The sequence below is a fragment of the Schistocerca cancellata genome, chromosome 8, assembly GCF_023864275.1.
Source record: "Schistocerca cancellata isolate TAMUIC-IGC-003103 chromosome 8, iqSchCanc2.1, whole genome shotgun sequence".
NCBI lineage: Eukaryota > Metazoa > Arthropoda > Insecta > Orthoptera > Acrididae > Schistocerca > Schistocerca cancellata.
Window position 1 is genome coordinate 607,658,112 of NC_064633.1, and position 26,719 is coordinate 607,684,830.

Genomic DNA, 26,719 nt, shown 5'->3' on the forward strand with positions numbered 1-26,719 from the left:
AAGACATCACCAACAATGCCTGGCCAAACGTTCACAGAAAATCGTTGTTGATGACGTGACTGCACAATTGCGTGCGGATTCTCGTCAGCCCACACATGTTGATTGTGAAAATTTACAATTTGATCACGTTGGAATGAAGCCTCATCCGTAAAGACAACATTTGCACTGAAATGAGGATTGACACATTGTTGAATGAACCATTCGCAGAGGTGTACCCGTGGAGGCCAATCAGCTGCTGATAGTGCCTGCACACGCTGTACATGGTACGGAAACAACTGATTCTCCCGTAGCACTCTCCATACAGTTACGTGGTCAACGTTACCTTGTACAGCAGCAACGTCTCTGACGCTGAATTAGGGTTATCGTCAACTGCACGAAGAATTGCCTCGTCCATTGCAGGTGTCCTCGTCGTTCTAGGTCTTCCCCAGTCGCGAGTCATAGGCTGGAATGTTCCGTGCTCCCTAAGACGCCGATCAATTGCTTCGAACGTCTTCCTGTCGGGACACCTTCGTTCTGGAAATCTGTCTAGATACAAACGTACCACGCTACGGCTATTGCCCTGTGCTAATCCATACATCAAATGGGCATCTGCCAACTCCGCATTTGTAAACATTGCACTGACTGCAAAACCACGTTCGTGATGAACACTAACCTGTTGATGCTACGTATTGATGTGCTTGATGCTAGTACTGTAGAGCAATGAGTCGCATGTCAACACAAGCACCGAAGTCAACATCACCTTCCTTCAATTGGGCCAATTGGCGGTGAATCGAGGAAGTACGGTACATACTGACGAAACTAAAATGATCTCTAACATGGAAATTAAGCGTTTCCGGGCGCATACAGAATACACAATACAGAATACACAATACACACAAAGATTGTAATAGCAAGATTACAGACATTGCCTGCCAGAGGACTATTACTGATGAGCTTGTACCGCATCACATGGACTCTGTTCAAGGTAAGTGAATGTTCATGTAAATAAAGAACCACATTAATCAACGTGGCTATTTGTGTTGCAGAAACAGGACACCGACCATCCATAACAACATCCTCTCCTTTGCTCCCTTGCCGTACAAGACGCTACATATATATAGGTCGACCTTTACTCACTGTAGATTGGGGAGGAATAGCCTTTTACTCGAGCAACAACTTAACAACGTACCACTGAGTGGCATCATCGGCATGTTATCCCCTCCTTGAGCCGCTCTGGCGACACCATCGGCGGTCGTACAGACAAGGAGTGCTCAGTTGATGGAAAGTCCAGCAGTGGAGGCTGGTGTGGCAGTACAGTGATGTCCCGGCACACGGGCAGGGCTGTCTTGTTAAAGTAATCGTCTGGTGAATAGCACTGCTTTGCATTTTTGTTACGTAAGTGCTTACCAGTATTGATGGCTTAATCTGCATGTGGAGATGTCTTAAAGTTGGGCACTGATACGCAAATGGTTGAAGATAACTGAGCTATAATGTAAGAATTTGGGAGACACAAAATTGTGGAGTTGTTAGAACGTGAAAGACACTTGTAAGCGTATTGTGATAATGCAGATTTTGGTTGCAGAGTATCTTTGCGAGCGGCTGCATTTGCCGCGTCAAGCACGGGACACGGAGCTGTTACGTTGTGTTGTTGGTAGTTCTGCATGGGAAAGGCATTACAAGGTGCATTCAAGTTCTAAGGCCTCCGATTTTTTTTCTCTGGACTGGAAAGAGATAGAAACATGCGCATTGTTTTAAAATGAGGCCGCATTCATTGTCAATACTTCCCAGAGATGGCAGCACCGTGCGGCAGATGGAATTTTACCGCCAGCGGCGAGAATGAGAACTCTTTTAAATACTTAAAATGGCGACGTTTTCCTTACTTGAACAGCGTGCAATCATTCGTTTTCTGAAATTGCGTGGTGTGAAACCAATTGAAATTCATCAACAGTTGAAGGAGACATGTGGCTATGGAGTTATGGATGTGTCGAAAGTGCGTTCGTGGGTGCAACAGTTTAATTAAGGCAAAACATCGTGTGACAACAAACTGAAACAACCTCGGGCTCGCACAAGCGGGTCTGACGACATGATCGAGGAAGTGGAGAGAATTGTTTTGGGGGATCGCCGAATGACTGTTGAACAGATCGCCTCCAGAGTTGCCGTTTCTGTGGGTTCTGTGCACACAATCCTGCATGACGACCTGAAAATGCGAAAAGTGTCATCCAGGTGGGTGCCATGAAAGCTGACGGACGACCACATGGCTGTTGCCAAGCAATGTTGACGTGCAACGATAGCATGAATGGGACTTTCTTTTCGTCGGTTGTGACAATGGATCAGACGCGGATGTCATTTTTCAATCCAGAAACAAAGCGCCAGTCAGCTCAATGGAAGCACACAGATTCACCGCCACCAAAAAAATTTCGGGTAACCGCCAGTGCTGAAAAAATGATGGTGTCCATGTTCTGGGACAGCGAGAGCGTAATTCTTCCTTACCCATTGCATTCCAAAGGGCACTACGGTAACAGGTGCATCCTACGAAAATGTTTTGAAGAACAAATTCCTTCCTGCACTGCAACAAAAACGTCTGGGAAGGGCTGCGCGTGTGCTGTTTCACCAAGCCAACGCACCCGCACATCGAGCTAACGTTACGCAACAGTTTCTTCGTGATACCAACTTTGAAGTGATTCCTCATGCTCCCTACTCACCTGACCTGGCTCCTAGTGACTTTTGGCTTTTTCCAACAATGAAAGACACTCTCCGTGGCCGCACATTCACCAGCCGTGCTGCTATTGCCTCAGCCATTTTACAATGGTCAAAACAGACTTCCAAAGGAGCCTTCGCCGCTGCCATGGAATCATGGCGTCAGCGTTGTGAAAAATGTGTACGTCTGCAGGGCGTTACGTCGAGAAGTAACGCCAGTTTCATCGATTTCGGGTGAGTAGTTAATTAGAAAAAAACACCGGAGGCCTTAGAACTTGAATGCACCTCGTATTATGGAAGTTCAAATGTGGCTGCAGGTACTGTTATTGTCAAGTAATGAGATATGGAAGTGAATTCAGTGAAAAGTACGCAAAGAAGTAATTAAAATGAGCCGGTCCGCCGATAACGTATTTCAGTATCGGTCCGTTTGTGTATCGTACCGTACAACATCAATCATTCGAGTCGTGTTCGGTCTCCCAGAATGAAACCAATGACAAACAGTAAAATAGTTTATCACAAAGGAGAGCAATCAAGTGCCATTCTCTTGTAGCGAGCGTGAGCACATGCGTTCGGTCATCTCGTTTCCGCATCATCAACAATCAGCCGCGTAGAGACAGTTACACGTACGCTCGTCTAAGTGATAACCGTGGACACATAATCGCCAGCTGGAGTGGCCGTGCGGCTCTAGGCGCTACAGTCTGGAACCGAGCGACCAATACGGTCGCAGGTTCGAATCCTGCCTCAGGCATGGATGTGTGTGATGTCCTTAGGTTAGTTAGGTTTAAGTAGTTTTTAGTTCGACGGGACTGATGACCTCAGAAGGTAAGTCCCATAGTTCTCAGAGCCATTTGAACCATTCTTTTGTTCACAAAGCTTGAAGACCTTTCTTTTCTTCGGAGTAAACTGTGACAGGAACGTCGTACCTGCATATGCTGCAAAATTGGTTGTTTTCTCAACTTCACGAAGATTCAAATGATTTCATTTTTTATGCATGACGACGCCGCCTCATTTTGACCTTGAGGTGCGGCGTCAATTTAACAAAACAGTCCCACAGCCATATATTAGAAGTGGTAGAAAAGATCTTGTTCATTACTTTTGGCCTACCAGGTTACCAAACTTCCAACCATGCGATTTACTTCGGCGCGGCAGCATAAAATCCAAAGTCTTTGGCCCACCTATGGCAGGTACTCTCTAAGAACTGAGAAATATAATTGCCAAAGCTGTCGATTCCATAAACAGAGACCCGTTTATTCGTGTGTGGAATGAAAAACATTACCATTTCAATGTTTCTCGAGCGACGTGCGGCGCTCGTGCTGGGTGTATGCTATAGTGTCTGTGTGAACATAAAATTTTGAAACTTCATCAGACCAGAGACATATAGAATGTGTTTCTATGTTTTATAGTGTCTGTGCAATAAACAACTGCAATCTCTTCTTTTTTTGGATCGCTCTCTGTAATATCGGCGTTTGTGGTAAGATGAGTATTAAAATTCATTTTTTACGTCACCTCACACTGTGTTAATCACGGAAAGTATAGGAATAAAATGTAATAGAAATTCACGTTAACGTCTTTGGTACATATAATGTTTGCCACATATAATGTTTTCCACATAAACCGTTTTTATTTTTATGAGTGGTGAATTTGTAATTTTCTTTGTATTCCAGCTTAACAGTAGGGGCGAATTTACAGTATTCTCTAAGGGAAATTTCTTCCCTATCTGTTCGAAGAAGTGCCTTTACCATCGCAACGAGACATTAACTTCGTGCACGACAGTATTCCTCCTCGTATTGCAGTCGACACCCCTCTATTTCTAAGTAAGATATTCCATGACTGATGGATAGGAAAGATGTGGAACAATTCTTTGTCCTCCACGTTCTCCATAAGAAGCAGTGCTTAATTTTTATTCGTGGGATATTCGAAAGATCTTGTTTCTAATATAAGGCATTTGAACATTTAAAGTAAGACACAGAACTAGGAAGTTCTTTTCCTGGGGTTCTTTTATGGTTAATATACCATGAAGAGTTGTAGAAAAGATTCTTGCATCGAAATAAACCACTTCTGGGTCCATGTACGTACAAGATTTCTTTCACATACGCACGAAGAAAGTTTACTGAATATTTTGCCACGTCTGTTTTTTATGCCTTGTATTTCAGAAAGTGCCCAGTACCAACTCATACCGTTCCAATATACTGCGAAAAAGAATGGAAGAATGTGAAGTTGGCTAAAGGGAAGGGTGGCATTGCTTTAGTAGACAAAGGGAATACGATACTTGTTGTAACAGCCAATGGAACATCAAATCTTCTGTGGAAAATGAAATACTGTAAATTTCAAACAGACTTAGAAAATAATATAAAAATTAATTCTGTGTTGCTAACTGGAAAGGAAAGAGAGAGCCTATTTTCATGAAACTCACAACTCTACGACTCACGGCACAGCTAATAATTTGCAGAGAAGTGCAACCGATTACGCCTATTGACAATTCTAAGAACAGTCCAGCTTAAAAATTAATAACAGTATGAAATGAAATACTGAGAGCTAAATTAGTTTTCCGATATCATAATTTGGTTTGCAACACAACGGCAGTTCTTAATGAACTTAAAGCGAAACACATAGAGGACGCATTGTAGTTTCTAGCTCCGGATATAAACAACTGCTGCGTGCATGTGCCTCTTCACGAATGTGTCAAAGTCATCAAGCTAATATGTTGAAATGCCGTTTTCAACAAAAGAAAAGATCGAATTTATAGGAGGTGTTAGAATTAATTTTAATGCATATGTTCTCATTTGCTCAAAAAATAGCTCTAAGTACTATGGGACTTAACATCTGAGGGCATCAGTCCCCTAGACTTAGAACTACTTCAACCTATCTAACCTAAGGACATCACACACATCCATGCCCGAGGCAGGATTCGAACCTGCGACTGAAGCAGCAGCGCGGTCCCGGAATGAAGCGCCTAGAACCGCTCGGCCATTATCCCATTTGCTAATAACTTTTATATGCAGTACAATGGTTTAGCAATGCTAAAATTCAAATGGTTCAAATGGGTCTGAACACTATGGGACTTAACTGCTGTGGTCATCAGTCCCCTAGAACTTAGAACTACTTAAACCTAATTAACCTAAGGGCATCACACACATCCATGCCTGAGGCAGGATTCGAACCTGAGACTGTAGCAGCAGCGCGGTTCCGGACTTAGGCGCCTAGAACCGCTAGGCCACTCTGGCCAGCTTTAGCAATCCCATATAGTTATCTGAAACTATTGCGAACATATTCATTGAGCATGCTGAAAGGAAATTGCGGGAGAGCGCAGCGTCAACAAAGTTAATATATTGTAGATAGTAAAACATTTACACTGGGTTATGAAATTAGCTGTCAGTGACTTAGGAGAAGCTCCAAGAAACGAGATGGAGCGCATACCTTCGTTGTGCTACAGCAACTCATTCGGTGAAACATAGAGGTTTATGCAAATCTAACGTCCACGAGGAAACAGCCTTTAAGGCATGCAGCTCATACAGCACCTAAATCACTAATGAGTAATGAAGGAAGACTGTTATATGTATAATAAATCGGGCGAAAACGTAGTAAAGTGTTGCATCATGTGACAGGGAGTACACTGAATAAAGAGAGAGGGCCTTTAAAATAAGGAAAAATGAGAACAAATATGAACTTAGTCATATAATTTCGACAGATCTACGGTACTGAACCGTATTCGTTAGACAACACTCCGTCTCATGGAACTGAAAACAGATTTCGAGTTGCAGTATAAAGTAACTAAAGAAAATAATTAACACTTGCTTAAGAAATTAGAAATCCATACTAAACAACGCCACAGTATTCACTCCAGTATCTGCTTCTGCTTTTAAAGAGTTTCGAGGATTATACCCTGAGGAGTCAAATAAACTGGTACACTTGCCTAATGTGTTGTACTCCCCCCCCCCCCCCCCCCACCGAGCACGTCGAAGTGCCGCAACACGACGTGACATAGACTCGACTAATATCTGAAGTAGTGCTCGAGGGAATTGACACCGTGAATCCTGCAGCACTGTACATAAATCCGTAGGAGTAAGAGGGGTTGCAGATCTCCTCTGAATATCATGTTGCAAGGCATCCCAGATATGCTCAATTATGTTCATGTGTGGGGAGAATGGTGGCCAGCGGAAGTGTATAAACTTAGAAGTGTGTTCCTGGAGCCACTCTGTAGCAATTCTGGGCGTGTAGGATTTCGCATTGTCTTTCTGCCAAGTCTGTCGGATTGCACAATGGACATGAATGAATGGAGGTGATCAGACAGGATGCTTACGTATGTGTCACCTGTCAGAATCGAATCTAGATGTATCAGGGCACCCATATCATATCAACTGCACATGCCCCACACCATTATAGAGCCTCCACTAGCGTGAACAGTGCCCTGCTAACATGAATGGTCCATTCATGTGGTTGTCACTATATTCGTACACGTCTATTCGCTCAGTACAATTTGAAACGAGACTCGTCCGACAAGGCAACATGTTTCCAGTCACCAACAGTCCAATGTCAGTGTTGACGGGCCCAGGCGAGGCGTAAAGCTTTGAGTCGTGCAGTCATCAACGCTACACAAGTGGGCCTCCGGTTCCGAAGGCCCATATCGATGACGTTTCGTTGAATAGTTCTCACGCTGACACTTGTTGATGGCCCATTAGTGAAATCTGCAGCAATTTGCGGAGAAGTTGCAGTTCTGTCACGTTGAACGATTCTCTTCAGTCGTGGTTGGTCCCGTTCTTGTAGGATCTTTTTCCAGCCGCAGCGATGTCGGAGGTTTGATGTTTACAGGTTTCCTGATATTCACGGTACACTCGCGAAATGGTCGTACAGGAAAATCCCTACTTCATCGCTACCTCGGAGATGCTGTGTCCCATCGCTCGTGCTCCGGCGATAACACCAAGTTCAAACTCACTTAAAACTTGATATCTTGACATTGCAGCAGTAACCGACCTAACACCTGCGCCTGGCATTTATTATCTTATATAGGCGTTGCCAACCGGAGCGCCATATTCTGCCTGTTAACATACCTCTGTATTTGAATACGCGTGCCTATACCAGTTTCTTTGGGTCTTCAGTGTACAAAAACTTCAATAACAGGAATACGTAACGGTACAGGATCCATATTACTGACAGCTGTTTAGGATGAATATTACGTCGTGCTAGTAGCCCACACCTCCTTGCGTATAGAATCAAAACTTCGGAATCCACGGGTATTTGTAGGCATTATATAGAAAATCGAGACTGTATTATGCCATCACTGGCAGAATACTGACATTTGTAAAACAGTCTAAGAGCCCATGTCGTGACACACCTGGTCATACGTCTGATACACTGCGATTGCAGAAGGCCAAGTGATCAATAAGCTGAATGCCATATCACAAACAGGCGAATAGTATTGTTTAGGTTGATTTGTAACACTATTTTTAGAAAAGAGAGCTTATGTAATACAGTAAGTTGCAGCAATAACAAATACGAGAAACCACGCTTGTCATTCCATAAGTCACTTTAAGGCACTCAAAAGCATGACACATAACATTATACAGCTGTTTGCTAACGGTTCTGTTGTAATCTACAGATGTCAATTGAAGATTAATGTTTCTTTTTAGGGACCAAGAAGGCTAATAAATGGAAAAAAAGGATGTGGCATGAGTTCAGAGAACCAGGTTTTGACCGAGGGATGTGGTGCAGTGGTTAGCACACCGTACTCGTATTCGGGAGGACGACGGTTCAAACCCGCGTCTGGAAATCCTGATATGGGTTTTCCATGATTTTCCAAAATCGCTTCAGGCAATTGCCGTAATGGTTCTTTGGAAAGGGCACGACCGACTTCCTTCCCCCACCTTCCCTAATCCGATGAGACCGATGACCTCGCTGTTTGGCCCCTCCCCCAAATCAGCCGACCAACCAGTTTCTGTCCGCGGAAAACTGGTATGGAATGCAGTACCTACACAATTTAAATTACGAAATATGTCAGCAAAACTGTCCCTGAAGAGAAAACTGACGCACACGTGAAGCTTATCAATTATGCGTACTATAAAACAAGTGATTGTACGGAATATAAGTGCAGAAGGCACGGGCGACTTGGATCAGTCACTTTAAGTGTCTGGTCATAGTACTGCATATTTAAACAACAACACATCCGTGATAATAGAAATTTCCGATACAGAAGGACGAAGCTGCACAGTTGCTTCTACCGCAGATCCAGACAAATGAGGCGCACAAACATCATAATGTTCAAGGTTCTGAAGACGAAGTATTAAGATGAAATAAAATTATTTGTTGATGTTGTTGTGGTCGTCGGTCCAGACAATGGTTTGATGCAGCTCTCCATGCTACTTTATCCTGTGCAAGCTTCTTCTTCTCCTAGTATCTACTGCAACCTACATCCTTCTGAATCTGTTTAGTGCATACATCTCTTGGTCTCCCTCTGCGATTTTTACCCTCCACGCTGACCTCCAATAGTAAACTGGTGATCCCTTGATGTCCCAGAATATGTCCTACAAAGCTTCTAGTTATGTTGTGCCACAAATTTCTCTTCTCCCCAATTCTATTCAATACCTCCTCATTAGTTATGTGATCTACCCATCTAATCTTCAGCATTCTTCTGTAGCACCACATTTCGAAAGCTTCTATTCTCTTCTTGTCTAAACTATTTATCGTCCATGTTTCACTTCCATACATAGCTACACTCCATACAAATACTTTCAGAAAAGATTTCCTGACACTTAAATCTATACTCGATGTTAACAAATGTCTCTTCTTCCTTGCCATTGCCAGTCTACATTTTATATCCTCTCTACTTCGACCACCATCAGTTATTTTACTCCCCAAAGCAAAACTCATATACTACTTTAAGCGTCTCATTTCCTAATCTAATTCCCTTAGCATTCCCCGATTTATGTCGACTATATGTTCATCTTATATCCTCCTTTCAAGACACTGTCCATTCCGTTCAGCTGCTCTTCCAGGTCCTTTGATGTCTCTGATAGTATTACAATGTCATCGACAAACCTCAGAATTTTTATTTCTTCTCCTTGGATTTTAATTCCTACTCCGAATTTTTCTATCGTATCCTTTTTGCTTGCTCAATATACGTATTGAATAACATCGGGGAGAAGCTACAACCATGTCTCACTCCCTTCCCAACAGCTGCTTCCCTTTCATGCCCCTCGACTCTTATAACTGCCATCTGGTTTCATTTGGTTTCTGTACAAATTGTTAATAGCCTTTCGCTCCCTGTATTTTACCCCTCCCACCTTTAGAATTTGAATGAGAGTATCCCAGTCAAGATTGTCAAAAGCTTTCTCTACGTCTACAAATGCTAGAAACGTAGGTTTTCCTTTCCTTAATCTATTTTCTATGTTAATCTGTACGTTCACGTGTTCCAACATTTCTACGGAATCCAAACTGATCTTCCACGAGGTCGGCTTCTACCAGTTTTTCCATTCGTCTGTAATGAATTCGTGTTACTATTTTGCAGCCGTGGATTATTAAACTGATAGTTCGGTAATTTTCACATCTGTATACACCTGCTTTCTTTGGGATTGTTACTATTATATTCTTCTTGAAGTCTGCGGGTGTTTCGCCTGTCTCATACATCTTGCTCACTGGATGGTAGAGTGTTGTCAGGGCTGGCTCTCCCAAGGCTATCAGTAGTTATAATGCAATGGTCTCTACTTCCGAGGCCCTCTTTCGACTTAGGGCTTTCAGTGCTCTGTCAAACTCTTCATGCAGTATCATATCGCCCATTTCATCTTCATCTACATCCTTTTCCATTTCCATAATATTGCCCTCAAAACATTGCCCTTCTACGGACCCTCCATATACTCCTTCCACCTTTCTGCTTTCCCTTCTTTGCTTAGAACTGGGTTTTCTTCAGAGCTCTTGATATTCATGTAAGTGGTTCTCTTATTTATATGATGAGAAATAAGTGAAGCGTAATAATGTACAAACACAGACTCTGTGTAGAATTATTACCTTACATCTGTGCAGAATTATTATATGACAATGGAAGTGGCTACAATAACAAGAACAGACAGTCATAAAACATCATACAAACGAAGTGAAGAAAGATTACCACATTTAAAAATAAATATTGGATATAAAGCACTCCGTCTTCAGGCCCGAGTGGCCTGCCGGGACCATCCGACCGCCGTGTCACCCTCAGAGGAGGATGCGGATAGGAGGGGCGTGGGGTCAGCACACCGCTCTCCCGGTCGTAAAGACGGTATTCTTGACCGAAGCCTCTACTATTCGGTCGAGTAGCTCCTCAATTGGCATCGCGAGATTGAGTATACCCCGAAAAACGGCAACTGCGCATGGCTGCTGGATGGTCACCCATCCAAGTGCCGGCCACGCCCTACAGCGCTTAACTTCGGTGGTCTCACTGGAGCCGGTGTATCCACTGCGGCAAGGCCGTTGCTCAAATACTGAATATAGCTACTTAAATAAAGACACTCTTGATTCATTGTTAAATCAGATACGGACACGATCGGGGGTAAGACTTGGCCAAGACTGAAAGAGAAAAATGTCCAAAGAATTTGCAACTGTGTGAACTTAGGAATCGTTACCATCTAGACTCCGATACACCGCCAAGACCCAATTTTGATGTACTTAAAAGAATGGAAATGCGCTATCTGGAATTTGGTACGAACATGAGATCCTAAGCTAGAGATTTCCTACAAAATCAAGTAATAAGAATATTTTAAAAACAGTTGGTAATGAAAATGGGATTAGTTAAACGCTACCTACTTTTCAGGAAATTCAAATCAAAATAAACTCGTGGTTTCTTACAAAGGTTCGACCAAAAGTTCGACTTCGTAGACACGAAAATCAACAGATTGACACTACGAATCTAACATGACGGACTAGTGATCAGCACCTTTATGGTGTTCTCGGAATGGTAGCGGATTCAAGCTGCACATTTCTCGACTACACGAATAAACGCCACCGATGTTAATTTTACTGTTCACTGGCTGGTTGTCCGAACCAGCATGGAAAGAACCTATCCTTATAACTGGAATCCAGCGGCACTGTGGCGACGGTGTACCGTTATAAAGTGGCAAACTCCCACCTAACGAGCAGCCGGTGCGCGATACGCTCACCAATACCTTGTCGTCTCGATGGAAGTGGAAACGCGGGTGAGCACGAGGTGTGCACTAGCTCAGCATCTGCGGATCGCGCTGAGCCGTCGGCACGGCGTCACAGAGCAGAGCACAAGAACGATGGACCCCTCAGCGGTGGAGCACGTGAGGTGTCCTCAGCGGTGGAGCACGTGAGGTGTCCTCAGCGGTGAAGCACGTGAGGCGTCCTCAGCGGTGGAGCACGTGAGGTGTCCTCAGCGGTGGAGCACGTGAGGTGTCCTCAGCGGTGGAGCACGTGAGGTGTCCTCAGCGGTGGAGCACGTGAGGTGTCCTCAGCGGTGGAGCACGTGAGGTGTCCTCAGCGGTGGAGCACGTGAGGTGTCCTCAGCGGTGAAGCACGTGAGGCGTCCTCAGCGGTGGAGCACGTGAGGTGTCCTCAGCGGTGGAGCACGTGAGGCGCCCTCAGCAGTGTAGCACGTGAGGTGTCCTCAGCGGTGGAGCACGTGAGGCGTCCTCAGCGGTGGAGCACGTGAGGCGTCCTCAGCGGTGGAGCACGTGAGGTGTTCTCAGCGGTGGAGCACGTGAGGTGTCCTCATCGGTGGAGCACGTGAGGTGTCCTCAGCGGTGGAGCACGTGAGGTGTCCTCAGCGGTGGAGCACGTGAGGTGTCCTCAGCGGTGGAGCACGTGAGGTGTCCTCAGCGGTGGAGCACGTGAGGTGTCCTCAGCGGTGGAGCACGTGAGGTGTCCTCAGCGGTGGAGCACGTGAGGTGTCCTCAGCGGTAGAGCACGTGAGGTGTCCTCAGCGGTGCAGCACGTGAGGTGTCCTCAGCGGTGGAGCACGTGAGGTGTCCTCAGCGGTGGAGCACGTGAGGTGTCCTCAGCGGTGGAGCACGTGAGGTGTCCTCAGCGGTGGAGCACGTGAGGTGTCCTCAGCAGTGGAGCACGTGAGGTGTCCTCAGCGGTGGAGCACGTGAGGTGTCCTCAGCGGTGGAGCACGTGAGGTGTCCTCAGCGGTGGAGCACGTGAGGTGTCCTCAGCGGTGGAGCACGTGAGGTGTCCTCAGCGGTGGAGCACGTGAGGTGTCCTCAGCGGTGCAGCACGTGAGGTGTCCTCAGCGGTGGAGCACGTGAGGTGTCCTCAGCGGTGGAGCACGTGAGGTGTCCTCAGCGGTGGAGCACGTGAGGTGTCCTCAGCGGTGGAGCACGTGAGGTGTCCTCAGCGGTGGAGCACGTGAGGTGTCCTCAGCGGTGGAGCACGTGAGGTGTCCTCAGCGGTGGAGCACGTGAGGTGTCCTCAGCGGTGGAGCACGTGAGGTGTCCTCAGCGGTGGAGCACGTGAGGTGTCCTCAGCGGTGGAGCACGTGAGGTGTCCTCAGCGGTAGAGCACGTGAGGTGTCCTCAGCGGTGGAGCACGTGAGGTGTCCTCAGCGGTGGAGCACGTGAGGTGTCCTCAGCGGTGGAGCACGTGAGGTGTCCTCAGCGGTGGAGCACGTGAGGTGTCCTCAGCGGTGGAGCACGTGAGGTGTCCTCAGCGGTGGAGCACATGAGGTGTCCTCAGTGACGACCGATCCCTGAGACTTGGCGCACTTCGGACGACACTTTTTAACTTACTTCCTGGCGGCCCAACGCGCCATGTACCAGAAACCCTATTAGCTACCATTACTATCTTATTCGCTATTATGCACAAGAAAACAATTCCCTGTTTGTTACAAAAATAGCTCCCACAACCAAGTTAGGAACCAAATGTTCAGTGTACTTAGCAGTAATATTAACTATTCCAGGGTGATACTGTTGCCGTACGCCTCGTTTAAATTAAACTTTAACAGTAACTGAAGAATAGATTCAGTATTAAAGTGTCTTTAAAAGTGAATAGGTGATGAGACGAATACAACACCCCTGCCTAACCTTCGTAAGAAATTTCACGTGATTTGCGAATCACTGAATATCGATTTTGATTCTTGCTGATGCTTGAAGATCAATCCACTAAACCTACATCAATGGGTCTATTTTTCATTAAAACATGTTTTTAATTTTACCGATTACTACAAACACGCTTCGCATGACGAGAGTCCACAGAAACGATGCAGAAACTAGACAGAAAAGTTACGGAAAGTGTCGAAGTGGTTACAGCGCAGCTGAGGGTGAAATGAGTTCCGGTCACGTGCCAGGCTAACAGGTTTTAGGATACTCTGGAGATTACTTCGGCGGCGTGGCGTGCTTCCAATTCCGAGCAGCCTGGAGAAAGTGTCTCCCGGAGATATTCTGAATGCGCGAGCCAGCGTGAGGGCGTACGGTAGTCACACAGCGTGACGTCAGAAAAATTTCAGTGGACCGTCTCCACCTTTACTCGGCTTCTGAGCTGTACCATAAAGTAGACAGCATCACGATTGCATCAAGCAAAGTATTGATGCATGAAAACTGATGACTCTTTTCAAATAGTAGCACGACCACTCCTGTTTGTTGCAACACACTCACAGAGATCGTTCGAAAAATTTATCACACGCATTGTAGCTAGCTCGTTTATTTTTTGCTTCAGAGGGATCGAAATGAAATACGTAAGTTCTGCCTGTCACCGCCCTACCTACCATCAGGTTAGAAGCACCTCAACTGATGAGCTATTGATCACCGGACGGTGCTGTCGCAGGATCCTTCTACAAGTACCAGGTGATCGAAAAGTCAGGTTAAATTCGAAAATTGAATAAATCACGGAATAATGTAGATAGAGAGGTACAAATTGACATACATGTTTGTTATGACATGGGGTTCTACCAGAACCAAGAAAATACAAAAGTTCAAAAAATGTCCGACAGATGGCGCTTCATCTGATCAGAATAGCAATAATTAGCATAACAAAGTAAGACAAAGCAAAGATGATGTTCTTTACAGGAAATGCTCAATATGTCCTCCATCATTCCTCAACAGTACCTGTAGGCGAGGAATAATGTTGTGAACAGCACTGTAAAGCATGTCCGGAGTTATGGTGAGGCATTGACGTTGGATGTTGTCTTTCAGCATCCCTAGAGATGTCGGTCGATCACGATACACTTGCGACTTCAGGTAACCCCAAAGCCAATAATCGCACGGACTGAGGTCTGGCGACCTGGGAGGCCAAGAATGAAGAAAGTGGCGGATGAGCACACGATCATCACCTTACGATGAGCGCAAGAGATTCGTCGGACATTTTGTGAACTATGTTTTTTTTTGTTTGTTCTAATAAAACCCCATGTCATTCCAAGCGTGTGTGTCAATTTCTACCTCTCTATCTACATTATTCCATGGTTTATTAAGTTTTCAAATTTATACTGACTTTTTGATCACCCATTACTTCAGGGATATCGATTGCTGATTGAAATTAATTATATAATGAAGAGAACACGAAAGTGTGGACTAAAGATTACTAACAGACAGCTAAAAGAAAGAAACAGATATGTTTTCGTAAACACATTGCAATGAAAAGCCAGTCTCAATACGATTGCTCAGTCCGGAACCGCGGGACTGGTACGGTCGCAGGTTCGAATCCTGCCTCGGGCATGGATGTGTGTGATGTCCTTAGGTTATTTAGTTTTAAGTAGTTCTAAGTTCTAGGGGACTGATGGCCACAGATGTTAAGTCCCATAGTGCTCAGAGCCATTTGAACCATTCAATACGAGTAACTGATAACCAGCCAGTACACGATTTCGGACTCCACAGGCGATCGGCCAGCTTGCTGTGGGCCAGGTCGCAACAACATGCAAGGACACGAAATATGGACCAACGTAACGAGAACTGCTCCAGTCTCTAGATAAAGTTTTGGAGCAGCTTAACGAAGATGAGCTCCAGGATCCAAATCACAAGTAATGGTACAGAGCTAAGAATGGAAACATATTGCGAGCACACTAATAATGGCATCAGGGCGAACATAGCCGAAGTAACAATGATCAACCCGGGAGGGTGCTCTCTCGTGGTTCAAACCGAATATTTACATTTTAAACACAGCCGGCTTTGCTATCAACACTCTACCGTGAATGACAGGATCAAAAGTGAGCTAATGATCCTGGGTTGCATCCAAGGTGGTGGAGACGGACACATGCAGCGCAAAATGGCGCATACTGCGGCACTTTCAAAGTGCCATTATAAAGTGTTATACAGTGCCTAAGATGGCATACTGTTGTATTTTAAATACACATTGTCTAATACAATGTGTTTGATAGTGTATTTTAAATACGACAGTTTGCCATTTTACACCTGTATAACATATAATAAACTTCATAATGGCACTTTGAAGCCGAAATCACGATCGTGTAAATGTAACACTGCAAATAAAAAAGTCTAACGGCGGTAGTGACTTTAAAGAAAGATCTATATACGTTTCGTCAGAAGCATTTTCTTCATTTCGCCACAGATTGCGCCGTAATCGGAGGAATAGAAATGGGTAGACAATCGAAATTTACCACACGCAACTAAATGGCCTTTGACTGTCCTATGACACGTGTGACCCATGCTTTGAGAGTAGGACAGGACAGTATTTCATAACTTGTAATTGGAGCCCATTCGCAACTTTGTATTCCTCCGACATATCGAACAGAGGATTACTTGATGCACCACCATGGCCGTGCAGCGAACTGCGACGTACCGTGACAGGCACTACACTGCGGCCAGAGCTCACGTATCGTGCAGACGTAGAACACATAGCACCTCCTCTAAACGTTACAATACTTGCACAGTGTTTATTGCTCGCATACCTACCTATCTTTTCGGGAACAGACGTCCAAGTCGACGATGAATGCTGCAACCATTGTAGAAACAACTGAAATGGTTCTGATATCCGAAGAATATAGGAGAATCATTGAAGTTCCTGTTGCCTTGTATGCCTAGCGCTTTCCATAGAAAGCTAGCTGTCGTTCGTTCTTTCGCAAGAGTACGAACAACTTCATGTCTGATGGTGACGTACAGACCGGCAAAGACAAACGAAGAATACATATCACAGGAGAGGCTACTGAAATAGATGTATTATCGGCAGTGCACCACAACCTCTGGCAGTTACATCGCGATTCTCGTTGTGACAATACTCCATCGTCATAAGTATCATGCACACGACGTACCACTGCATCAAGTACTTCATGCCGCCGGTTTTCATAACCGGATAGTGAATGGGCACCTTAACAAATGAAACGATCCCCCCACGTTCTTTGCCGAGGTACTATTTTCCAGGGTGTCTACATGCACAAACCGTGGTAGCGTCAAGCAACATAGCATGCATTACTGGAGTGTAGAAAATTCCCGCTGGTTACGGCAAGTTGACCATCAATGTCCTTATAAGAATTAATTGAACACCTTCAGCTGCTGATGGGCGTTGATATATATCGACGGGGACAGGTGAAAATGTGTGCCCCGACCAGGACTCGAACCCGGGATCTCCTGCTTACATGGCAGACGCTCTGTCCATCTGAGCCACATAGGGCACAGAGGATGGGGTGACTGCAGGGACTATCTCGCGCACGCTTCCCGCGAAACCCACATTCTCACCTAGCATGTCCAGACACTACATTGGTAGTGTCCCACCCTAACACACTCATTACTCGTGGAAGACATTCCTACCAAGTCCCGTAAGAGTTCGGGGAATATGTGTGCATCCTCACAGAAGAAGAAGGCCATGGTCGGTATTTCCAGAACTATATACTTATATGGGTATGGTGTCTGTTCTTTCGGACATGAACAGACAGTATGTCCATATAAGTATATTAGTGTCCTTGGTCGGTTAATGTATGGCGTGGCATGATGTGGGACAAACTCTTAGATCTGTATTTTATGGACAGTACGTTGAATGGAATGGAATGTTTTTAGAACAGAAACTACCGGTACTACTGCAGGATGTTGCCGTGGATGTTCGACAGTGTATGTGGTTTCAGCAAGACGCCTGCCCAGCGCATTACGTTATGTAAGCGATGGAGTTATCAGACCGCGTTTACACTGGTCGGTGGATAGACAGATGTGGCCCTATTACTGGCCCGCTAGTTCGCAGGATTTTACGTCCCGGATATCTTTCTGTAGTGATATTTTAAAGATAAAGTGCACCAGTAAGTGCAAACAGGCCGTGAACACATGGTCGACGGCATCACAAGCGCCTGTGCTGACATTCCTGCAGATATGCTTCAGTCCTGAGTACGCTAATTATAAAATCGGATCACCAGCTGTATTGAAGTGGTACTACGTGTGAACACTTCCTCGGAAGACTTGGAAAAGTTGAGGAGCGTTCGTCTCGGGCCACTGAGACAGTTGCGTGTCGAAGGATACAACGTTGCAAATGGGGTTTCCAAATTAGAAGTTACAAAATACTGGCGACTCCTATCCTCGCAGCATGGGGGTGGTGGCCAATGTGCCATTGGATATTCAAGGGCCATTTAGTAGTAAGTCGTAAATTACGATTGTATATCCATTTCTAGTGCTCCGATCACAGTGCCATCAGTGGTGAAACAAGGAAATTGCTTCGGACAAAACGTATGTGTGTTCTGCCGTAGAATCGTAATCTGCTATAAAAAAACACGTGTTCCCATTGAAGATCTCAAAATTGCCTCCCGCCAGCCCCTCCGGAGAGGGAGGGGGGAGGAGGTCTAATGTGGTATTGTTGGATGTACCCCTCCGAGACAAACAAATTGGAATTATAACTTCTTCTGCTCAGATGTGTAGTTTTTCAATGTCTTCCGTTAAAATGAACAACCTGTACGACGAGAGACCTAGTCTCTACCGACTCAACCTACGAATCTTTTACAGGAAATGAAGCGCCTGTTGTTACATTCGCAATTCCATCTGTCGTAATGTTATTACTTGCCAATCACAATACAATAGGATCTTTTGTTAGGTCTCCGAATGATATCACCGAAAATACTCTAATGGAGAAAATCGCAATACCAAATAATATTTCATGCATAGAAATGAAATTTCGGGACAATGTAACGCCTGAAATGCATATCCTCCTATTTCCATCTATTGTACTATTATTTTTTTCCTTGTTTTGTTACCTCAAGATATGACATTTCTGTCTCTTTATATATTGTAATTGTTTTACTGTTTGTATATATATATTTATGCATTGATGTCGATGTATAATTGGTTGTTTTGTAAATATTATTTATATTTTTACGCTGGGTCTTGCCTAGGGAAAACTATGCTATCGAACGAATACGTCGATAGGTCGTGTGGAGAACCAGAGTGTTTAGGATCTTTGGTAGTGTTAACTCTGTCGCGTGGAGCGCGGGCAGAGGGGGTCTGGCTGGAGTAGCGAGTGGAGCAGGTGTGTTGTGTGAAGCTCCCGCGAGTTGCCGCGCTTTCGGGGTTGGGCAGCATGTAATTGCGCTCGACTTGCGATGATAGTTTCTGACATGGTGTCGCGGACGGGAAGCATTAGCTGGCTCACATCAAGAGCCCGTTTCGTCTGGTGACCGTGTCGAGAAGAAGGCCCGCCAACATCCAGCTTCTGCAACAGCGACGGCCGACAATGAGTGACTGTCGCCACCTCCTCGGTCGACGGCTTCAAACCTTCAATCAACCAACAAGGAAGACTGGAAGCACGTAAAGTTTTAGAACTGTATGGCAGACCTCAGCTTTTCAAACTTTTAAAATTGTTGCATCACAAAATTACAGCAACTTAGCATGAACCTTTGTTGCTCATTGTCCCAATTGCATTACCAAGCAGGGTCCCTTCCTTTTCCGTAATGAACCCGAGTGTCGTTGAAATTCAAACGCCAGCATCATTCTATTTCACTGCTTTAATTTCAAAGTTCAGTTAAGGTATTCATAGCTGGCTACAATATTTAGATTACACAAGCACGAATTAAGAGTGCGAGTTTTGTTACCGTATTTATCTTACCTGTGACTGCAGCTCAGCTTGGTACGTACTAAATTTTACTATTGTTAATTGTTCAGAATCATTTAATTCAAGTTCAAAGTTAAATCTCTTCTTTCTAAATTGCGTAGATTCAAGTAGCTTTTGAAATGATTGTTGAGGTAGTCCAAGACTAACCGTATTTTACTGAATTTCGATGTGCTTCAGAAAGAAAGTTCACTATTAACTTCAGTCACTAAATTAACTTTCGATTTTCCGGTTTCATTAATTCTTCTGCTAAATTAAGTCAGAGTGTAGCGAAATTTATTACTTCTGACAAACTTTCAGTTTTCACACTACACTTGTCAACCTTCAATTGCCACGCTTCTAGTGCTAATTCTATGTGTAATAATCTTTCTTTTTCAGTTACTATAGCAAATGTCCTTAGGACTGGCGACCCTAATTTCCCCCAAATCTCAAATATCTAATTACCGCTAGTTGATTGTTAACGTAACGGCCGCACATTTACTTTCTTTATTAACTTTACCCCTTTTTCAAAATTAATTTCCACCAGTTTCATTAGCATTTTTCCTTTCATTTAGATGTAACCCTTTCCTCCCTCTTTACCGACAAATTAACCTCGGTGACGATTGCTTTTCTCAAATTTCCATTAGGTACACGCGGTTTAATTTTTCACTGTCATTAAGGTCGATAAGTGAGGGGGAGGTTACAACAACACTTGTCTAGGTAACAGATTTAAATGATTAACATTGTAGGATCACAAGTTAATGTAAGCGTGAGATAAGCCACTGCAAATGTGAAATGCTGGTACATCAATAACCGGTGTAATTGCCAAAATGTTGGATGCGTGCATGCAAAGGTGCACCGATTTTATTTTACAAATGCTGGATGGGGGATGGAGAACCGTGACTGATGCACTTGGTCGGACAATTAAGGGACGGATAATGCTGGTCGTAGGTAACGCTGGACTAGTCTGATGATGTTCCTTAGCTGCACATCTAGTCATCGAGCAGGTCAAAGCGCCATGACAACTCTCTGTAGAGCATGTTGGGTTACAACAGTGTGTGTGGACGAGCGTTATCCTGTTGGAAAAAAATCCCCTGGAATGCTGTTCACGAATGGCAGCACAACAAGTCGAATCACCAGACTGCCGTAGACAATTTGGAGTCAAGGTGCACAGGAGAACCACAAGAGTGTGCCTGCTGTCTCACGAAATCCCACCCCAGACCACAACTTCAGTTGAAGGCCGACTGGGTCCAGTAGGCAGACAAGCTGCTTCGAGGCGCTCAACTGGCCGTCTTCTAACCAAAACACGGCCATCACGGACACCGAGGCAGTACTAGCTTTGATTAGAAAACACAACAGACCTCCACCCTACCCTCCAATGAGACCTACTTTGACACCACTGAAGACGCAAATGGCCGTGGTGTGGGGTCAGTGGAATGCACGTTACAGCACACTTGGTTCATGGCTGTCCTTGAAATAACCGATTATAACAGTTCGTTGTGTCACTGTTGTGCCAATACCTGCTCAAACTGCTGCTGCAAATGCGGTACGATACGACAGAGCCATAGGCCGAACACGATTGTGTTCCCTCTCGGTGGTACCACTAGGCTGTCTGAAGCCCAGTCTTCTTGAGTCAGTACATTCCCATGACCACCGTTAACAGCAGTCATCTACAGAGGCTACATTCCTGTCAAGTATTTCGCCAAAATCTCAAAGGAACATCCAGCTTCTCGTTGTCCCGTAGCACCACCTTGGTCAAACTCAGTGAGGTGTTGATAATTCAATCTTTGTGGTCTCAAAGGCATTCTCCACTAACATCAACTCAGAACGTCCAAACTCAAGGTAAAAAAACGCTCAGGACCGTTACAGCGTGTGCTTACAGCAAACCTGATTTGCATCCTCATTATGGGATACTAGCGCCAGTCTTATGGGACTGGAGCGAAATTTGAACAGAAGTAGTCCTTTCTTCTTCTTCTTCTTCTTCTTTTACGGCCTCATTGGACCACTTCAGTCAATTATTTCTGGTCCTCTTCTTTGGTATTTTCCCCTTCCGAGTGGCCCAGTATCTCTTCATTCGTTCCGATGCTTTTCGTCGTTCCTCATCTGTAAATACCCTTTTCATTGTATGTCGTTTGTCAATTTTTGGCTTAAATCTTATTTCTGTGTCCCTCAACTTCTTTAAATTTGGCGTTTTGTTCTGCAAATCATCCAGAGTTATTTCCAGTTCTTCCATATCCTCTCTTATTTCCTTAAGCCATCCTCCTTGTTGTTTCAAATTCCAGAGTTTCTCAATAATTTTCCTTAATAATCTGGTTTCTGGTGTCCTCAGAATGTGACCACAAAAAGAGATCCTTTTCTTTCGTATAGTATCGGTGATGGGCTCCAGTTCTCTGTATACCACTTCATTTGGAACTATCCGCCATTGCCCAGCTTTTTGATATTTCTTATTTATGCATGTTCTAGCAATTCTTCTCTCTACTTTTAAAATTTTGTCAATTCTGTTTTTCTGGGTGACTTTAAAAAGAGTTTCACTTCCGTATGTAACCTCTGGTTGAACCACCGTCTTGTAATGTTTTAATTTTGTTTTAATTAATAGACATTTTTTATTGTACATAGACCATGTTAGTTTTTGAGCTTTTATCATTTTATTAGTTCTTGCTCGCCATGCAGGTTTCTCGTCCAATTTATGTGTTATAATTTCACCCAGGTATTTAAATTGTTTCACAATTTTAATTTCCCTATTGTTCACTGTGATGTGATCTATTACAAGTGGATCCGTTACCATTATTTCAGTCTTTTCAAATGATATCTGGAGTCCTAATTTTTGTGCTATATTTTGTAAGCTTGTTATTTGTTTCGTGGCTTCCTGAATAGTATTAGCTAGTAATGCTAGGTCATCAGCAAATCCCAAGCAATTTAGGTTTATTTTATCTTTCTTACTTCCAATTTTAATATTCATAGGTTTTTCCTTGTACCATTCTCTCATTACATATTCAAGAGCACAATTGAATAGCAATGGTGATAAACAATCTCCCTGTCTCAACCCTGTTTTAATCGTAAATAGTTCAGATATTTCTCCTCTAAATTTTACTTTTATATGTAAAATATGCCTAATAAATTTCGTATACGTTGCGCAACTCCTTCTTGCTGTCGCCATTTTTTTTTCTGTCAGTGTATTTCGATAACGGACAATTTAGAACAGTCCACTTCTTCAGTTATCACAGTCACTTCGCAACTAAAGCTTCCAATGGCGTCTAATTGATAAAAGATCTTCAAATCCATATCTGAAATTCCAGTCCGTTTCGTCTTCTGCTCACGAATCAAGCAGCGAGCGACTCAGCGCTAAGAACTTTTCCTCTTCTGTGCATTAGATGCCATTAAAACTAATTAGGTTGTCCAGCGATTTGCAGAGATCTGAATCTAATCTGGTTTAGAACAGCGGAGACTTTCGGAATTTAATTATGAAACTGGAGTAATATAATATTACACAGAAATGAGCGCGAGACGGAAAAATTAGTTGTCTGGAGAGCGTTTCACTTGGTCCTCTGTTTAATATAGTGCGAATGTAACTACTAATTAGCTCTAGCTTTATTATTTAGGCGGCATTTAATTAAATATTTTACTGGAATATTGTGTTGCCATCTTCCCAGGAATCCCAGTCCTCTTTCAACTTACACGGATCAGCCAGAAAATTATGACCACCTACCTAATATCTGGTATGTCCACCTTTGGCACGGGTAACAGCGGCGATGCGTCGCGGCACGGAAGCAATGAGGCGCTGCTAGGATGCACCACATCTGCACATACAAGTCGACTGTTTCCCGTAAATTCCGGGGAGACGGCGATGACATCTGACGCTACGTTCAATGACACCTCAGATGTGTTCGAAGGGGTTCAGATCTGGCGAACTGGGGGACCAGCACGTCAATGAAAACTAGCCACTGTGTTCCTCGAACCATTCCATCACACTTCTGCCGTTGTGACGCGATGCATTATCTTCTAGAAAAATGCCACTGTCGTTGAGAAACAAGATCGTTGTCACGCGGTGTATGTGGTCTGCAACCAGTGTACGATACCCCTTGGTGGTCATGGTGCCTTGCACGAGGCACACTGGACCCATGAATGCTCACGTGAATGTTTCCCGGAGCATAATGGAGCCCCCGCCATCTTGCCTCCGTCCCGCAGTACAGGTGCCTAGGAGCAGTTCCCCTACAAGACGGCGGTCTAAAGTACTCATCCGTAATTTTGATCTAGATTATGCAATTAATAACGACGAGAAGCCTACCAGTAATAAATAGATGTACCATAGATGCCCTGCAGAACGAGGAGCGAAAATGGCCCCCATCTAAAGTAGAGATTTGATGAAGATTAGTCATCAAAGCACAACTGCCAGGGGAAAGATGTTCCCTTACGTTCTCTGATGTATGCAAGGACCACACTGGAAATTTGGTTGGATTCATCAAGAAAGTGTTGATGAGCTGATTCATAAATTAAGGAAATGAAATTCTGGCCTGCACGAAATCAGGGAAGTTGACGAAAATGCCGTACGAAGAGTCTTTAAATCTGTCATTCTTCCTTACGGAGGACAAGGGAAATTACTTTTCATTTTATACACACGCGGAGGGAGACTGATAAGACACTCGGCGATGAAACCTTTGCAGATCTAAGGTGTGAGTTAATACTTTTCATTTTATACACACGCGGAGGGAGACTGATAAGACACTCGGCGATGAAACCTTTGCAGATCTAAGGTGTGAGTTAACGAACATTGTACTCTCATTTAAATATATGGCCGAAAGAGTCAGCCTACAGGAATTGCGAAACGAACCCTGTCGTCCAGGACCGCGTGCCACAAAGGGCGCACATTCTGCATTAGATGGGGAAACTTACAGGCGTCTATTGTCTATTGAGGCCTAAGCGCTGTGAGACAGACGAGAAACTACGTCATAGGGAGACCCAGTAGAAGGCGTTTGTGGCCAGGGAGACGTAGCAGTGTTAAATGTGCTAAACCTAAGATCGGCCATAAACGGAAACATTTATGGAAACCACTTAATTCTGTAGCAATTCAGGGAATGAAGCCACAGTAATTTTAATCTACCATCCTCCATAAAATTTCATGGTAATCCCAATAAAATTCAATATTGTTCACATCTATAATAGCTTAGAATTTTCTGTTAAAGTGAAATTAAAAAGTTTTGTAACCAAGACCTTAATGCTAAAATCTGAAGCCTTTGGTCGATCTTAACGATCGATATTTCATATAGAAAAGCATCATTAAAACGACAAATGTTTTAAGTATCAACTTTGCAACTTAAGCTGTTTAAAAGCTACAGCAAATTTAAATTATCAGTATTTTCTGTTAAGCACCAGATCATCATTTGCACACAAAACACATCGAAAGATGACAGCATGACACCTTATTGAATAATTAGGTAATAGGATATTTGTTGTAAAGTTTAGTGCACAATAGTTGCTTTTGTTCTTTATTTATTTATCAGAAAGCATATTGGTGGAGGGCTACTGGCCGTAACATTCAAAGTTAAGATGGAAATTGTATTGGTTTTATGTAAAAGAATTTAACGTTTATTATGTAGTGGATATTATTGTTGTTTTATTTAGAACGTGAAAATGGTCAAGCTTTGATTGTTTAAATACGTTAAATGTAAAATAATGTAGAATAAACTGTAGCCAATCAGATGGACGAGCTGAAGAAAGGGAACAGCCCTCGTCAGTTGAGCGATGTTCGGCGCGCGGGAAAACATGGCCGGGGACGGCCAGAGATGAACAGTTCGGACTGAGACGCGAAAGCGGACAGTCGGTCTTCAGGGAGCTAGGAAGTGAAACGACTTTAGAAAATTTCACGTTGTGTGGTGTCGCGGGACTTAGTCTCTCACAGGTGAGCAGCCACGCGCCTGGTGTGAACTCTAACTTTTCGTGTAACTGACGATGTGGAGTATCAAACTTGTGTTTCGCCATGAGATTGTGAATGATCGAACTGTGTCAAATGGATATGCGCTCGAGTGTAACAGTAACTCTAAATTCGACCACTTTCACTATTAGTTTGCTTTCTGAATAAACATTATTCTATCCAAATCGAAACTGAGTGGCCTAAATCATTTATGGCTCGTTAATTTAGTTCCCGATATTATTATTACTGTTATTATATGTTACACTAACTTTGTATTTCACAAACTTGCCATCACATAGACAATTTAACCAAGGGTCACAAGTGTCTAATTTAGACGAGTTTGAGTCACGACATTTCGATGAAGGGGAAACGCATGTGAGCCAGAACTTGTTTGGGATGTTAGCTCGCAAAGAAATACAAGCAGCTGCAACATGAAAATTGTCCCACCAAAATTCACTGCACTTAGCCATTTCTGTGATTTTTATTTTTACAGACACTGTAAAATTTTCACGAAAAATATTCATAATTCCCAAGATTAATGGAGAAACAGCTTCATGGCAAGATCCCACAAAATTCATTGCATAATTCTGCATCAGTTTTGTTCACCTGCTTTCACTGGAATGATCAAATACATGTGGTTCGCACGATGTTAATTGAAGAAACAAAATTTTTTTCGAAATTAAACGAATATATATATATATATATATATATATATATATATATATATATATATATATATGTGTGTGTGTGTGTGTGTGTGTGTGTGTGTGTGTGTGTGTGTGTGAAAAAGTACCAACACCCTGTATCTTGAGAACGTCTTTATTCTGTCACACACCTAGTTTCGGCAGGACATTGCCCCCATCCTCAGGCCCCACCAATACCAAAAGAGCATTTGATATCCCTGGCGCATTTACTCGTACTACTATAGGATCCTTGTTACTAGCACACGTGGGCTAGTTGTCGTCGGTAGTCTATACTCATTGCATTGGAAACAACACGGTGTCGAGTATAGACCCCTGATGATAGCTAGTGCACGTGTGCTAGTAACAAAAATGCCACTGTAAATGAGCCAAGGAAATCCAAAACCCTTTTGAGAGATGTAGAGCTTGAGGATGGCGATAATATGCCACCGAAACTAGTAGTGTGATAGGTAATAAAGACGATCTCAAGATATTGCTGTGATGGTGCTTTATGTCATATGTA